Genomic DNA, 18,935 nt, shown 5'->3' with positions numbered 1-18,935 from the left:
ATACATGCATATTATCAAGAAGGGTTGGTGGAGTTATTGCAGCAAGCCAGCTTTGACTCTTGGCTAGGCTATCCTACGATACTCCAACTTGAAATGGTTTTGCGCACACGAGTCCACTACTCACCACTTCAATACACTACCGAGGATCCACCTCCGTCTTCCTACGGAAGAGCCATCCTCGGCACTCACACTTATCTTGAGGCTTTTAGCAGTTTCCATTTACTTGTCTATGAACTGTATAGGCAACCAAGTAGTCCTTTACCGCGGACGCGGCTATTCGAATAGATTATGATAACCCTACAGGGGTGTACTTTTTCATACATGTTTCCACCACTTAGCGTCTGCACACGACATGTGCTCGACAGACTTCAAGCGAAAGCCGACGTGGGTGTAGACCACGACCTACCTAAACACTTAAGCCTCTAGTCCAGGTTTATCGCCTATCCAGGTTCCATCCGCAGGGAGTCCGGCCGAGGTTTCCCATACGGCCCCGAACGATGTGAACAGGGTTCCCGAGATACCTAACGGGTATTCGGTACACCCGGCCACGTACCTACCGCATCACAGCCCACCCCTACGGTCAGCGCTGTCCACAGCCTCCAGTAGGCTACAAACACCAGAAACTACTTGCAACTCCTGGACAGAGAGCTAGGGTGAATAAGAAGTCGAGCGGGGTCATATATCAGGGCCCAATGCATGGTAGTAGCTGTATCTTAAATCACACATACAGATCTCAGTGCTTAAGGTCGGCTTCAATGAAACAACCCACCATGTACTCCTACATGGCCTCTCATCGATACCTTTACCAAATCGTGTTCACCACACCACTCTCATTACCGACATAGTCATTTCACTCTAGCCATCACCCAGATGAACCAGACCTGACACGACTCTAAGCATAGCAGGCATAGCAAGGTAGGAACAACACATACATATGGCTCAATCAACTCCTACACATGCTAGTGGGTTTCATCTAGTTACTGTGGCAATGACAGGTCATGCAGAGGAAATGGGTTCAACTACCGTAGCACACAGCAGTTTGAAACGCGTTGTCTTAATGCAGTAAAAGAGAGCAGGAGCGAGAACATGGGATTGTATCGATATGATCAAATGGTTGGTTGCTTGCCTGATGGTTCGATGCACTGATACGGTTCTTCGTTAGGGTAATCACGGTACTCCTCGGAGGCAGAACCTGCCGCAAAGAACATCGATACACAACATCACCAAACAATGTGCAACAATATGATGCATGCATGAAACATGGCAATATGAGTGTGTTGGGCTAATGCAACTAAAACCAAAAGGGTTTGAACAAATTTGAATCAAAGATTCAAATTTCAAACTCAAACATGGCCTTTTAAGGTGCTTTTCCTTGTTCTGCTTAAAACATCAATTTAACTTGTTTGATCATGCATGAAACTAGTACAGATGGATAGATTGGATTTTTCTGATCATTTTTCATATATAATTTGTCCAATTTGGAGTTACAGAATAAAAGTTATGAATTTTTGAAGTTTAAGTAATATTCTGGAATTTCCTGATTTAATTTAAATCCAGAAATATAATTATTGCGCCAGCATGACGTCAGCATGACGTCAGTGGTCAACTGCGGCTGTCTGGGGTCAAACCTGACGTGTGGGGGCCACACGTCAGTGACAGGGGGGGTTTAACAGGTTTAAATTAATCCTAATTAGGGATTAGTGGCGCTGGGGCCCACTGGTCAGTGTCAGGGGGGTTAACTAACAGTGGTTAGCGCTAATCCTAATTAGCTACAGGGCTGGGCCCACCTGTCAGGGACTCAGGGGGTCCTGTTGTGGTCAAAGTGGGTCAAACCCACCGGCGACATGACGCCGGCGAGGCCCGAGACGGCGGCGCGATGCGGGATCGCGCTACAGGGCACGGGCGAGGCCGTGCTTGGGCTCGTTGGAGAGCCCTTGCTCCCGCGCGTCGAACGGTGGTGGTGGCCGTGCCTGGGGTGGTCTGTAGCGTCGACGGCGAGCTCGTGAGCGGCGGCCGGAGTTCGGGTGCGGTCGGAATCGGCGTTGCAGGGCGTTTGGGGAGGTGTTGGTGCGTGCTGCGTGCTCCTAGTGAGGTGTGGAGCACGATAGTGTGCTCGGTTGGGCGCTACGGTGACCGTGGCCACGACGGCGACATCGCCGGCGGCGTCGAGCTTCGGAGCTCAAGGGGGCGGCAGCTACAGAAGGCTAGGGACGACGGGGCAAGGGGGAATCGAATCGGTGGCTCACCGCGGAGCTGCAGGGATGGTTAGCGGGCTCGGGGACGGCCGGAGTGCAGCGAATCGACGGCGATGACCTCCGGTGGCCGAGGAGGGGAACGGTGACGTAGGCGGCGATGCAGGGCTGCCGGAGACCCGTGGAGCGGTGGGGAGGAAGAGGGGGTCGAGGTGGAGCTCCTGAGCTAGTCGGGGGAGCGAGGGGTGGCCGGAGACGGCTGCTGTGGCGAACGGCGGCGAGGGTGGTGTTCGGCCGTGTGAGAGAGAGAGCGAGGGAGAGGAGGGAGGAACTGAGGGAGAGTGAGAGAGAGCAGGGGGGAGGCGTGGCGTCGTCCGGGGCATCGAGCGAGGAGGGGAGGGCAGGCAGGCAGCCGAGCAGGTGGCGTGGCGCGGTGGCGCGCGCGCGCGCCGGCCACACTCCCCTCCCTCTGTCGAGGACGAAGACGACAGAGGAGGGAGGCGGGCTGGGCCGCCTGCTGGCTGGGCCGGCCAGCTGGCTGGGCTGCACAGGGAGGAGCCCAGGTAAGCTCCTCCTGTTATTTATTTTTCTGTTTTCTAATTTCTGACATTTGTGTTGATTTAAATAATATATTAAATCATTTATTTAACTTATGCCAATTTTTGCAGGAGCTAGATATATTATTCCAGAGCTCCTTTATAATTGGCATAATATTTGGACATATATTAATATATATAATTAATATATTTCCAATGCAAATATTTATGCATTAATTCCAAATGCCCAAAATAAATACCTATGAGCTCTTAAAAATATTGGTTTGATTTTTATCTCTGTCCAATATTTTCAGAGAGCAACATGAGCATTTTCTTGGACCCTTTTGGAGAAATTTTTATTTGGGTCATTTTCAAAATGATTCTGAGGGTTTCACAGATCCCCATTTCAAGTTTCTGATGAAAGAGTAAACATGATGCAACACTCTAATGCATGACTAGCTAGGGTGTGACAACTCACCCCCACTCAAAAGAATCTCGTCCCGAGATTTGGGTTCCTCCGGGAAGAAGGCGGGATACTCAAGTCAAAGACGATCCTCCCTTTCCCAGGTTGCTTCATCCTCCGAATGGTGCGACCATTGAACTTTGAGAAACTTGATATTATGACGTCGGGTGGTACGTTCGGCCTGATCGAGGATACGAATGGGGTACTCTCGATATGTAAGATTATCTTGGAGATCAAGCGTTTCGTGGTCCACTTCACGGATAGGATCCGAGAAGCAACGCCTGAGTTGAGAAACGTGGAAGACATCGTGGACTCTGGAGAGGTGCGGAGGTAGTTCCAACTGGTAGGCAACTTCTCCTCGTTTGGCGAGAATGCGAAAAGGTCCAATGTAACGAGGAGCCAATTTGCCTTTGATACCGAAACGATGGGTTCCCTTCAGAGGGGTGACCCGAAGATAAGCCTTCTCGTCAACCTCGAAAGTCATAGCCTTATGTTTTCGGTCATATTGACTCTTTTGACGAGATTGGGCTGTTTTCAACTTTTCACGAACGATACGAACTTGTTCTTCTGCTTCCTGAATCATATCCGGGCCAAAGAATTGTCTTTCCCCGGTCTCTGACCAGTTAAGGGGTGTTCGACACCGTCGTCCATAGAGAACTTCAAAAGGGGCTTTACCCAAGCTAGATTGATAGCTGTTGTTGTAAGCGAATTCGGGAAATGGAAGGCACTTCTCCCAGTCCATCCCGAATGAGATAACAGAGGCTCGAAGCATGTCTTCTAGAATTTGGTTGACGCGTTCCACTTGACCACTTGACTGAGGGTGGAAAGCGGTGCTAAAGGAGAGACGGGTTCCCATAGCATTCTGGAAACTTTCCCAAAATCGAGAGGTGAAAAGACTTCCTCGATCCGAGTTAATTTCCAAAGGAACACCATGGAGAGACACTATTCGGGAGATGTATAAGTCTGCCAGCTGACTAGCGGTTATACTCTCACGAACAGGTAAGAAATGGGCTACTTTGGAAAGACGATCGACCACGACGAAAATAGCATTATTCCCTCTCTTGGTCCTGGGAAAACCGGTAATGAAATCCATACCAATTTTATCCCATTTCCATTCAGGAATAGCTAAGGGTTGAAGGGTGGCAGCAGGCCGTTGATGCTCTGCTTTTACACGACGACAGACGTCGCAATTAGCAATATACTGAGCAATTTCTCTCTTCATCCTAGTCCACCAGAACCTCTGGCGTAGGTCCTGATACATCTTAGTACTACCGGGATGAATAGTGAGAGGAGATTCATGAGCCTCCTTAAGGATCAACAGCCGTAGATGCTGGTTCTTGGGAACCACTAGACGGTTCTCAAAGTACACAACACCATGATCATTTGTGGAGAAACAACTAGCACCTCCGCTAGCGATGTTCTCTTTGATTTTAGATATTCCCTTATCTCGCCTTTGGGCAGCGATGATTTGATCCGTAAGAGTAGGTTTTGCTACCAAGGTGGAAAGAAAACCTTGAGGTACAATGTGAAGGTTAAGCTTCCGAAATTCCTCATGGAGAAGCGGTTGACTTTGTTGTAACATCAAATTGTTACAATAAGATTTACGACTTAGCGCATCAGCCATGACGTTGGCTTTCCCTGGGGTGTAGGTTATTCCTAAGTCGAAGTCTGTGATCAATTCAACCCAACGTCTTTGCCTGAGATTCAGATCCGGTTGGGTGAAAATGTACTTCAGACTTTGGTGATCAGTGAATATTTCGCAACGATTACCGAGGAGGTAATGCCGCCAGGTCTTAAGTGCATAGACTACGGCTGCAAGCTCTAGATCATGAGTAGGATAATTCTCCTCATGTGGGTGCAATTGCCGTGAAGCGTAGGCAATTACGTGTCGATCTTGCATGAGAATGCAACCTAGTCCTTGTCGCGAGGCGTCGCAGTAGATAACAAAGTCTTTGGAGAAGTCTGGTGGTACCAGTACGGGAGCAGAAGTCAGGCGTCTTTTCAGTTCCTGAAAGCTGTGCTCACATTGTGGAGTCCACTCGAACTTCTTATCTTTCTTGAGGAGTTCGGTTAGAGGTTTAGCAACCTTGGAGAAGTTCTCGACAAAGCGACGACAATAGCTCGCTAAGCCTAGAAAACTCCGAACTTGCTTGACCGATTCAGGTGGAGTCCAATTAAGGACGGCTTGAACTCGCTCAGGGTTAACAACAATACCTTTACCAGATATTACATGACCCAAATAGGTCACTTCTGGCAACCAGAATTCACATTTAGAAAATTTGGCATAAAGGCGATGCTCTCGAAGTTTCTTCAACACTAGCCTTAGATGTTCGGCATGTTCTTCCTCGTTCTTGGAGTAGATGAGTATATCATCGAGGTAAACCACGACGAATTTATCCAAATACTCCATGAAGATTGAGTTCATTAACCGAGAAAAGGTGGCTGGAGCGTTGGTTAAACCGAAGGACATGACGGTGTACTCGTATTGGCCATAGCGAGTAACAAAGGCCGTTTTAGGAATGTCCCCATTTCTGATTTTGATTTGATGGTAGCCCAACCTCAAATCCATCTTGGAGAAGACTGAGGATCCAGCGAGCTGATCATACAGGTCGTTGATCCTGGGAAGCGGATATTTGTTCTTGATTGTGACCAAATTGACAGGTCGGTAATCTACAACCATCCGGTCCGTACCATCCTTCTTCTTGACGAAGAGAACGGGGCAAGCCCACGGAGATGAACTAGGTCGGATGAAACCCTTTTTCAAGGACTCATCGAGTTGTTTCTTAAGCTCGGCTAGTTCTAGGGGTGCCATCTTATAGGGTCTTCTAGCAATCGGCACGGTTCCTGGGATGAGGTCTATTACGAACTCAACATCCCTGTCAGGTGGAACACCTGGCAATTCCTCTGGAAAGACATCCGGGAAGTCACGGACTACCAGAACGTCCTCAAGGTCTGGCAAAGGGCTGGCGTTAAGAGAAAATAATTGTCGCTTGGCTATTTGGGTCAAGACATTGACTATCTTCCCCGAAGGATGGGTGAGTTGAACAGTCCTAGAGAAGCAATCAATTTGGGCATGATGAGCTGACATCCAGTCCATACCCAGAATGATATTAATATCTGAAGATTTAAGGGCTATCAAGGACGCGAGGAAAACAAGTCTGTCGACTTGGATTTCATTTCCATAACTTACCCTAGAGGTCTGCCATCTAGAACCAGGGGTAGAAATTTCCATAGTGGATGGCATGTCACAGAATGCAACGTTATGCAAACGAGCATAATTTTCGGATATAAAAGAATGAGAGGCTCCTGTATCGAAAAGGACAGATGCCGGGTGGCAGTTAACAAGAAGCGTACCGAGAACGACGTTGGGATCCTCTTGAGCTTCTTCGGCAGAGATACAGTTGACATGGCCACGTGAAGCGGTGACCGGCTTGGCGTGGAACACTTTTCCTGTCGGCTTGCCACGGCCAACAGCTTTAGCAGATTGGTTGGGGTTGGTCTGGGGACACTCACGCATATAGTGACCAGATTCCCCACACTTGAAACAGGTCACGGAACTGGTACGTGGAGGAGCATTGTTGGTTGGACCCCCATAGGGCTTGGCCGGTGCAGACTGTTGAACAGGGCGAGGCGCCTGGAAGGATGGCCTCGGTGTGAACCTGGGTGGCAGGGCGGTGTTAGGTACCCACACGCGGCGCTTCTGAGGACCAGCACCGGATGAGGAACCCATATCACGGCCGTGCTTGCGTGTTGCGTCATAGTCAGTCTGACCAGTTTCAGCACTGATGGCTTTGTTGACAAGTTTCTGAAAAGATGTGCACTCATGCAGACGGAGGTCGCGGCGAAGCTCAGGACTAAGGCCCTTACGGAACCTTGCTTGCTTCTTGGCATCAGTAGACACCTCCTCAGTTGCATAACGTGCGAGGTTACCAAACTCCCTGCTGTAAACATCCACAGAAAGTCGGCCTTGGGTGAAACTGCAAAATTCTTCACGTTTACGGTCCATGAGACCCTCCGGAATGTGATGTTCACGGAAAGCCTCGCTGAATTCAGCCCAAGTAGTGACATGGCCCGCTGGGCGCATAGCTCCATAATTCTCCCACCATAGACTGGCGGGGCCTTCAAGATGATATGCAGCAAAGGTGACCTTGTCAGCCTCCGCTACCAGCGCGGAATGCAGTTTGTGAGAGATACTGCGAAGCCAGTCATCAGCGTCGAGAGGCTCGACGGAGTGGTGGAACGTGGGTGGATGCAATTTGATAAAATCACTGAGTGACACCACGTTAGCCCTCTGATGGTGTGCCGTGTTCTGTTCAATACGCTCCAACAAACGGTTGGTCTCCCGCTTGTTTCTCTCAGCTTCCATCATAACCTCGGCTAGGGAAGGAGGATGAGGCAGATTTTCATTCCTGCCTTCACTGCCTTTGGCCTGCTCTTGAGAAGCAGGGTTAGCGCGCGTGTTGACCATCCTAGGTAAACAAGACAATGATTTAGTCAGGATGATGAAATTCCGACATAGGATATAAAATGTAAGGAATAACTCGAAATGCAAGATGATCATCCGTATGACATGGTAAATACAGAAACTGCTTCTTTATTCCATCGTCATACACACCATACAGGGTTTAGTACAAGACCAAACAAAGTACTATTACGGTGAAAAGAGGGTTACATCTCATCGGAGGCATCCCAAGCTCCTATACATTATTTTTCTACACCTCCGGAAAGAGTACAAACTAGGTCATATCCCACGAGTCACACGGGACGATAGACGACACAGCTAGTGCGAACTAGTGACACTACCACTAACTCAGACCGATCCGTAGTAGTCCTCATAGAAGTCACCTCCATAGCCTGGAAGCTCAACATGATCATCTGGAAACAGACGATCTCGCGGAGCTTGTGGACCATAGGGGCTAGGATGAGGCCTTGGACCAACAGACGGTGGCCTGTGGGGACCGCGAGGTGGGGTGATGCCTCCTACATCACGCCAACCCATCACGTCTGGCAGAGCAGATCTCACAGGATAGAGATCGCGCATATCCGAATATCCAGCTTGCACCGCCGGTGCAAACCGAGTCAAAGTGGCCCAGTGGTCAGCACGGGTATTGAAGAGCTCTAACCTCAAAGCCCGATTTTCACGGTCCTTATCCTCGAGCATCTCAGCAGTAGTGCGAGTCCGTGAATCCTCCTGAGTGGGGTCAGCATAGATAGCCTGGAGATACCCTTGTGCTCCCGGAAGTGATCCTGGCATATACCAGAAATCAGAGTCCCGAAATAGACCAGATCTGACTCGCATAATGGTCATCATAGAGTAGGCGGCGTCCTGCACAGCCATCTCAATAGTAACCCCGAGTCCATAGGAGCAGTGAAGAGGCTCGGTGGATCCAGGATAAGATGGAAATATCCTGACAGTGCAGAGATACTGGCTTTGATTAAAGTCTCGGAATTGCTCTTCGACCGTGTACTCACGATACCAGCGGTATCCAGCCTCAGTCATTACCCTGACCAACTTGGCAGTATGGCTGGGTACATCTAGGCATCGAGTCAGGCGAACCACTTGATTGAGGTCGCGAGTGGCCATCTGAAAGCACAACATAATGCAAAGGCATTAGAATTTCTAGCAAAATTTCGGCAGCATAACAGCTGTAAATGCTCAAGAAGGATTTTGAGACATTTGACAAAGGATTTTGTACACACTCAATCATCATCATATCAAAGTTCTGAATCCATTCTAACAACATAATGTGGTAGTAGAACTGAACTAGGCTTGTATCCATCAAACTTATAAGGTACTACTGATTAGTAACACGTGATCCTGATAGAGAGAACAGATCCTAATTCCTTAACCCCCGGTGGAAGAATGGACTGACTCAGATCAGAATGTCATAAGATAAAGGAGTAAAAAGAGCCTTACGTTCCAACCCACAAACAATTCCCCTACATATAACTAAAGAATTTCTAGACTCAACATCGACCAGTTTGGCTTGGAGAACCTACAGGCAGTCCGGCTCTGATGCCAACGCTGTCAGGACCCCGACTCGATGTCACATCGATCTAGCCGGTAACACCTCATATCACTTTGCGGCCTCACGCACGGTATCCCCACGGGTGTCGCCTTACCTTTGCCCGGGACCATTTGCGCATTTTGGCTCACGTATATGATAGTGTCGCTAGCATCCATATGATAAAGAGCCCGGGCTGACATGACTAGTCGTAAACCCAAAGTGGCACAGACTTACAGGGACAGGCATCCATGACCCAGCTTCGAACGTGTCGGTCATCAGCAAGTGGGTCCGGGCTGTAGCACTGGGCTAGCAGGACTCCGGTAAACCGGGCTGTAGCGGGCTAACAGGACTCCGGTACTCAAAGCGTGACATTTCCCCGAAGGGACAGACACAGGAACGAAGAAGGACACATGCCGGCCAGCCTAAGTGTTCCAGAGCAGTAGCAAGCTACCATGGCTCAGCGGTAACACTAGGAGACATTTCCCGGTAAGAGAGGCTACTAAAGATAAACAACTAGATAGTCAGATCCCACACATACCAAGCATTTCAATCATACACATAATATGCTCGATATGTGCAAATACAACGAAGCATCACAACATGACTCTACGACACAAGTACTTTATTTAAGGCTCAGGGAGCCATACATAACATACACACAGGTACGGGTCTCACGACCCAACATACAAGTCATACAGTCATACAAACCAGCAGCGGAAGTAACTTGTCTGAGTACAGACAACTAGTAAAATAAAAGAGGCTTGGAAAGCCTAACTATACTACGTGGTCCTTCACAAGCTCAGGTTCACCACCTGGGTCTTTAGCCTACTCGTTGATGTCAACGTCTACATAGAACCCATCAGAAGGGGTTGCAGCGTCTTCTGTAAAAATGTAGATTATAGCAACATGAGTACAAAGGTACTCAGCAAGACTTACATCAGATCCTACATACATGCATATTATCAAGAAGGGTTGGTGGAGTTATTGCAGCAAGCCAGCTTTGACTCTTGGCTAGGCTATCCTACGATACTCCAACTTGAAATGGTTTTGCGCACACGAGTCCACTACTCACCACTTCAATACACTACCGAGGATCCACCTCCGTCTTCCTACGGAAGAGCCATCCTCGGCACTCACACTTATCTTGAGGCTTTTAGCAGTTTCCATTTACTTGTCTATGAACTGTATAGGCAACCAAGTAGTCCTTTACCGCGAACGCGGCTATTCGAATAGATTATGATAACCCTGCAGGGGTGTACTTTTTCATACATGTTTCCACCACTTAGCGTCTGCACACGACATGTGCTCGGCAGACTTCAAGCGAAAGCCGATGTGGGTGTAGACCACGACCTACCTAAACACTTAAGCCTCTAGTCCAGGTTTATCGCCTATCCAGGTTCCATCCGCAGGGAGTCCGGCCGAGGTTTCCCATACGGTCCCGAACGATGTGAACAGGGTTCCCGAGATACCTAACGGGTATTCGGTACACCCGGCCACGTACCTATCGCATCACAGCCCACCCCTACGGTCAGCGCTGTCCACGGCCTCCAGTAGGCTACAAACACCAGAAACTACTTGCAACTCCTGGACAGAGAGCTAGGGTGAATAAGAAGTCGAGCGGGGTCATATTTCAGGGCCCAATGCATGGTAGTAGCTGTATCTTAAATCACACATACAGATCTCAGTGCTTAAGGTCGGCTTCAATGAAACAACCCACCATGTACTCCTACATGGCCTCTCATCAATACCTTTACCAAATCGTGTTCACCACACCACTCTCATTACCGACATAGTCATTTCACTCTAGCCATCACCCAGATGAACCAGACCTGACACGACTCTAAGCATAGCAGGCATAGCAAGGTAGGAACAACACATACATATGGCTCAATCAACTCCTACACATGCTAGTGGGTTTCATCTAGTTACTGTGGCAATGACAGGTCATGCAGAGGAAATGGGTTCAACTACCGTAGCACACAGCAGTTTGAAACGCGTTGTCTTAATGCAGTAAAAGAGAGCAGGAGCGAGAACATGGGATTGTATCGATATGATCAAATGGTTGGTTGCTTGCCTGATGGTTCGATGCACTGATACGGTTCTTCGTTAGGGTAATCACGGTACTCCTCGGAGGCAGAACCTGCCGCAAAGAACATCGATACACAACATCACCAAACAATGTGCAACAATATGATGCATGCATGAAACATGGCAATATGAGTGTGTTGGGCTAATGCAACTAAAACCAAAAGGGTTTGAACAAATTTGAATCAAAGATTCAAATTTCAAACTCAAACATGGCCTTTTAAGGTGCTTTTCCTTGTTCTGCTTAAAACATCAATTTAACTTGTTTGATCATGCATGAAACTAGTACAGATGGATAGATTGGATTTTTCTGATCATTTTTCATATATAATTTGTCCAATTTGGAGTTACAGAATAAAAGTTATGAATTTTTGAAGTTTAAGTAATATTCTGGAATTTCCTGATTTAATTTAAATCCAGAAATATAATTATTGCGCCAGCATGACGTCAGCATGACGTCAGTGGTCAACTGCGGCTGTCTGGGGTCAAACCTGACGTGTGGGGGCCACACGTCAGTGACAGGGGGGGTTTAACAGGTTTAAATTAATCCTAATTAGGGATTAGTGGCGCTGGGGCCCACTGGTCAGTGTCAGGGGGGTTAACTAATAGTGGTTAGCGCTAATCCTAATTAGCTACAGGGCTGGGCCCACCTGTCAGGGACTCAGGGGGTCCTGCCGTGGTCAAAGTGGGTCAAACCCACCGGCGACATGACACCGGCGAGGCCCGAGACGGCGGCGCGATGCGGGATCGCGCTACAGGGCACGGGCGAGGCCGTGCTTGGGCTCGTTGGAGAGCCCTTGCTCCCGCGCGTCGAACGGTGGTGGTGGCCGTGCCTGGGGTGGTCTGTACCGTCAACGGCGAGCTCGTGAGCGGCGGCTGGAGTTCGGGTGCGGTCGGAATCGGCGTTGCAGGGCGTTTGGGGAGGTGTTGGTGCGTGCTGCGTGCTCCTAGTGAGGTGTGGAGCACGATAGTGTGCTCGGTTGGGCGCTACGGTGACCGTGGCCACGACGGCGACATCGCCGGCGGCGTCGAGCTTCGGAGCTCAAGGGGGCGGCAGCTACAGAAGGCTAGGGACGACGGGGCAAGGGGGAATCGAATCGGTGGCTCACCGCGGAGCTGCAGGGATGGTTAGCGGGCTCGGGGACGGCCGGTGTGCAGCGAATCGACGGCGATGACCTCCGGTGACCGAGGAGGGGAACGGCAACGTAGGCGGCGATGCAGGGCTTCCGGAGACCCGTGGAGCGGTGGGGAGGAAGAGGGGGTCGAGGTGGAGCTCCTGAGCTAGTCGGGGGAGCGAGGGGTGGCCGGAGACGGCTGCTGTGGCGAACGGCGGCGAGGGTGGTGTTCGGCCGTGTGAGAGAGAGAGCGAGGGAGAGGAGGGAGGAACTGAGGGAGAGTGAGAGAGAGCAGGGGGGAGGCGTGGCGTCGTCCGGGGCATCGAGCGAGGAGGGGAGGGCAGGCAGGCAGCCGAGCAGGTGGCGTGGCCCGGTGGCGCGCGCGCGCGCCGGCCACACTCCCCTCCCTCTGTCAAGGACGAAGACGACAGAGGAGGGAGGCGGGCTAGGCCGCCTGCTGGCTGGGCCAGCCAGCTGGCTGGGCCGCACAGTGGAGGAGCCTAGGTAAGCTCCTCCTGTTATTTAATTTTCTGTTTTCTAATTTCTGACATTTGTTTTGATTTAAATAATATATTAAATCATTTATTTAACTTATGCCAATTTTTGCAGGAGCTAGATATATTATTCCAGAGCTGCTTTATAATTGGCATAATATTTGGACATATATTAATATATATAATTAATATATTTCCAATGCAAATATTTATGCATTAATTCCAAATGCCCAAAATAAATACCTATGAGCTCTTAAAAATATTGGTTTGATTTTTATCTCTGTCCAATATTTTCAGAGAGCAACATGAGCATTTTCTTGGACCCTTTTGGAGAAATTTTTATTTGGGTTATTTTCAAAATGATTCTGAGGGTTTCACAGATCCCCATTTCAAGTTTCTGATGAAAGAGTAAACATGATGCAACACTCTAATGCATGACTAGCTAGGGTGTGACATCTGTACTCTGTGTTTGTCTTCATCTCGCCATGATGACTATGCTTGTGTTCTGTTATGTTTACTTCTGAGTACTTGTTCTGCTGCTAGTAGTTCTTCATTTAGGAATTTCCTCACCAGCAAATTCCTTAGTGAAGAATTCATAAAAATTCCTTAGTCACAGCCTTGTCGCCGGCGAGGTCAGCCAGCCGATCTAGGGATCGGAGCTTGGGTTTGTCGATGTAGAAAAGGGGGATTGAGACGAGAGAAGGTAGGGGACGGCAGGAGAGACGAGCCACAGAAGGGAGAGGATGGAATGATCTATTTCAAATTCAACTTGTCTTTGATACACACGCCACCGTGCTTATAACTGCGCACACTCGACTCTGGCCACACACGGCCCACACTCTCTAAGGCCCTGGGCCCGCACGACTAAGCTTACGGCCCACTCTCTATTCCTTCTTCCCGCTCTACCTTCGATCCCGCTTTCTCTCTTGGGTTACGTCCTTTGCTCTGCTTGATCGCCATGGTTAGTGCATCCGTACTAACAGTGTCCCCTCCTTGAGAACCAGCTGGTCCCCAGACTGGTGCGTCCGGAAATCGTGCCTTAACCACTTGGTAGTCTTCCCATGTTGCTGAAGAAGACGGTACTGATGACCACTTGATGAGAACCTGCAACAAGGCTGCATTCCCTTTTTTCACCAATCGTCGATCCAGGATCTCCTCTGGCACCACTCCCGGCACGGATAGGTCGAGTGGCACTGGCAGAGTATGAAACACTAGTGTATGGTCCGGAACATGTGCTTTGACCTGAGATACATGAAACACTGGATGCACCATGCTCCCCTTTGGTAATTCCAGTTTGTAGGCTGCATTACCCACCTTACTACAGATTCTGTAGGGTCCAAAAAACTTCAGAGCTAGCTTTGGGCACGGGCGATTGACCACTGACGACTGTGCATAGTGCTGCAGGCGCAGATATACCATTTCCCCTTTCAGAGAACTCCCTGGGCGAGCGCTTTCTGTCTGCATACTGCTTATATTTGAACTGAGCTCGTGCCAAATGTTCCTTCAGAAGCGCTGTGTGTTGAGTTTGGTCAGTTATCCATGCCTGAACATCCGGATTCAGTGATGTAGTTGGTGCTGGCAATTGCCCAATTTTTGGATCGTGGCCATACAGATCCTTGAATGGACTGCACCCAATCGCTGAATGAAAGGATGTGTTGTACCAAAACTCTGCTTGGGGCAGCCAAGTTGCCCATTTGGCAGGAGCATCATGCACTGCACACCGTAGATACATCTCCAGACACTGGTTTACTCGCTCCGTTTGACCGTCGGTTTGAGGGTGATATGTTGTGCTCATCTGCAGCTCTGTACCCCACACCTTAAAGAGTTCCCTCTAGAATGCACTTGTGAACACTTTGTCTCGATCAGAGACAATGAATAGGGGTAATCCATGCAATCCGACGATATTGTTGAGGAAAGCTTTGGCAACAGCAGCAGCAGTAAACGGGTGTTTGAGAGGGATAAAGTGAGCTACCTTAGAGAATCTGTCTACCACCACCAGAATCGTGCTGTAGCCCTCTGACTTGGGTAGTCCTTCGATAAAATCCATGCTAATACACTGCCAGGGCCCATTAGGAATAGGGAGCGGTTGCAGCAAACCTGGGGACTTGCATAGCTCATGTTTTGCCTGTTGACAGATGTTACACTGCTTAACAAAATTCTCCACATCTCCTTTCATGCTGGTCCAACTGAACAGCTGCTTCACTCTGTGATAAGTGGGTAAAATGCCAGAATGACCTCCCACTAGAGTCGAATGGAAAGCCTGAATTAGTCTGGTGTGCAACCCTGAATTAGCTCCTACCCATATCTTGTCATTGTGCTTTATCAGATGGTCTTGTAACACAAATCCTGGAACTGCCTGAGGGTCTATTGCCAGTTTCTGTAGCATTTCTTGTGCCACTGGATCCACCGTGTATGAGTTCAGAACTTCCTGAATCCATAAGGGCTGTCCAACAGATACTGCAGTCCCTGCAAAGAGATGTGCTACTCGAGATAGAGCATCTGCCATAGTGTTTTCCACCCCTCTCTTATACTGAATAGTAAACTGCAGACCCACCAGTTTTGTCATTGCTTTCCTCTGTAAATCGGAGGTCAAATGTTGATCTCTCAAATGGCAGAGGCTCTGATGATCAGTTTTAATGACAAAAGGGCCTCTGGAGAGATACTGTCTCCACTTATCCACAACCATCATAATTGCCAGAAATTCTTTTTCATATATAGAGATCTTCTGATTCTTAACTCCCAGTGCTTTACTGTAGAAGGCTATGGGATGGCCTTCCTGTGTCAGCACTGCTCCTACTCCAGTGTCACAGGCATCAGTTTCCACACAGAATGTTTTAGAGAAATCTGGCAGTTGCAGCACTGGTGTACTGGCCATTGCTTCCTTTAGTAACAGAAAGGCTGTTTGTGCTTCTTCACTCCACTGAAAACTTTGCTTCTTTAGGAGATTTGTCAATGGTTTTGCCAGCAGACCATAATTTTGAACAAATTTTCTGTAGTATCCAGTTAGACCTAGAAACCCTCTCAACTCAGTGACATTTTGAGGCACAGGCCATTGCACCATAGAAGAAGTCTTGGCAGGGTCTGTTGCCACTCCTTGGTTAGAAATAATATGCCCTAAATACTCCATGGACTGCTGTGCAAATGAGCACTTGCTGGCTTTCACATAAAACTGATTTTCTCTCAGAATCTGAAATACAGTCTGAAGATGCTCAATGTGGTCTTCTAGTGTTGCACTAAAAACAAGTACGTCATCCCTAAAAACAAGCACAAACTTTCTGTGGTGAGGGCCAAATATGTAATTCATAACACACTAAAAAGTACCATGGGCAGTAGCCAGCCCAAAGGGTACCACCTTGAACTGAAAGTGGCCATGATGAGTTTTAAAAGCTGTTTTGTGTTCATCCTCAGGTACCATCCTTATCTGATGATATCCAGATCTCAGATCCAATTTTGAAAACCATTTGGTGCCAGCTAGTTCATCTAGTAACTCATCTACCACTGGCATAGGAAATTTGCTTTTGACAGTAATATCATTCAATTTTCTGTAATCCAAATAGAATCTCCAAGAGCCATCTTTCTTTTTGACCAGTAGAGCAGGTGAAGCAAAGGGACTGATACTAGGTGTGACTATCCCAGCTTCAATCATCTCTTTAACCTGTCTCTCTATTTCATCCTTCTGAAGAGGAGAATATCTGTAAGGCCTGCTGTTCATAGGTACAACACCAGGCAGTAAATGGATTGCATGATCAAATGCTCTGGCAGGAGGTAAACTCTTGGGTTCACTGAATACATCTTCAAACTGGTGTAACACTTCTTGAACAGCAGCAGGAGTTGTCTGTGCCACAGGTGCATCCATTGATTTGGGATTTTCAAAAACTGGATGTATAAGAGCAATTGCCCATACATCATTCCCCTTTTCCCATTTTGCAAGTTGATCTGCTGGAAGTTCTTTAAGATCAGACACTGGTGTGGGTAACACTCCTTGTAACTTGACTGTTGTTCCTTTGTGCTGAAACTGGATCCATTTCTCTGCCCAGTGACATTGCATAACTCCTTGTTGTTCAAGCCAGTCCATACCTAGAATGATATCATAACTGCCCAGTGGAAAAACCCTCATAGGACTGGAGAAACTCTGTCCTTGCAGCCACCAAGTTAAATTGGGAACAATGTCAGTACAAGCTACTTTCTCTCCATTAGCCACTTTAACTGTCAAGGCTGTCTAACTTGTCAGGAGTAATCTGCAATCTGGTCAACAGATTTTGGTCCACAAACGTGTTTGTGCTGCCAGAATCCACTAGAATGAGTACCACCCGATTGCCAATCAGTGCTCTAAGTTGAATTGTCTTGGGATGTGGTGCCCCAGACATTGCTTGTACTGAAATAGCAGCACACTCTTCTTGGGAATCTACTAACAAAGCATCCAACACTGCATCATAAATGATCAAATGAGGATCCACAACTTCGACTGCTTTAATTTGAGCAGTGGGGCCTGGAGCAGAATTACAGGTGTGACCTGGAGTATATTTCTCTCCACAACTGTAACATAGTCCATTTGCTCTCCTGTACTCCTTCAGTTGTTTGGCCTTCCATAATTCCCCTGGTGCAATCTGAGTTTTGTTCTCATTTATGGTATAAGTTGTTCTCTGTGCACTAGGTTTGTCAGCAAATCTGCCTAGTTTCTGTTGTGCCAGAAGTCCCTCTTGCACTCCAGCATACAAGCAGCCATTTGAATTGTGCTTGGTAACTGAAGTTCCACCACAACTCTCAATTCCTCTTTGAGACCCATGATGAACCTAGTGACCAGGAAAGTGTCACTAATTGCTGGTTCGTATAACCTGATGTTGTACACCAGCTGATGAAACTGCATCTTGTATTCTTCCACAGTATTTAATTGCTTGAGCAGCATCAGGGATTTCATCAGTTCTCTATGAACATTTATATCAAACTCCAACAAAATGGCCTCACAAAACTGCTGCCAATTTGGCCACACCCCTTGCTGTTTGAACGCCTGAAACCAGTGTGCTGCATTGTCGGTCATATTCAGAGAGGCAGAGGTGACCTTAAAATTCTCCGGAATATTGTACAGCAGGAAGAATGATTCACAGTTGTCCAACCAAATTCGCACCCTAGATCCATCGAACTTGGGAAAATCCATTTTCGACATCCAATTACGCCGCCCCGTGGCCTCATCACACTGTATATACTGTCTGATCTAGTTTAGTGACTTGTTGGTGTACCTGACTGCCTCGTGGATGGCTGCGGGCTGATGATCCTGGTGCTGCGCCCAACACACCCTCTGACCCACGAGCTCCGGTGTGCGGTGCCTCGTCGCTGCCCCGTTGCGCCTGTTTCTCCCCCCTGCTCGCCTGAACTTGTTCCTGTTGCACCTTGTCCAACGTATCGCAGGAGAGGTTGACCTTCATCTGAACTTGATCCAGCAGCAGCGCCTGCTCCACGAGCTTCACGTCCATGGCCTCCAGCCGCTCCGATATCCCCTCGACCGCATCCAGCTTACTTTGCGCCGCTCTGAGAGCCGCAAACTCCTTGAGCATCCGCGCCTCAAACGCCTCCATCCCAGTAGACAGATGCAGGGTCTGAGCGCTAGGCTTGAACGGCGTCGTCGCGAAACCCGCTCAGTCAACCCACCTCAGGTCCGGAATTACGCCGATCGAACCCGTAGGTGATCTGCAACCTTCGCCTCGGAATTTGCTGGGTACGTCTGAGCGGCAGCGAAACGCGTCCCGGAATCGAAAGCCTCTGATACCAGATTGTCACACCCTTGTCGCCGGCGAGGTCAGCCAGCCGATCTAGGGATCGGAGCTAAGGTTTGTCGATGTAGAGAAGGGGGATTGAGACGAGAGAAGGTAGGGGACGGCAGGAGAGACGAGCCACAGAAGGGAGAGGATAGAATGATCTATTTCAAATTCAACTTGTCTTCGATACACACGCCACCATGCTTATAACTGCACACACTCGACTCTGGCGACACACGACCCACACTCTCTAAGGCCTTGGGCCCCCACGACTAAGCTTACGGCCCAC

Source organism: Triticum dicoccoides, chromosome 6B, assembly GCF_002162155.2.
Source record: "Triticum dicoccoides isolate Atlit2015 ecotype Zavitan chromosome 6B, WEW_v2.0, whole genome shotgun sequence".
Lineage (NCBI taxonomy): Eukaryota > Viridiplantae > Streptophyta > Magnoliopsida > Poales > Poaceae > Triticum > Triticum dicoccoides.
This window is presented reverse-complemented; position numbering follows the sequence as displayed.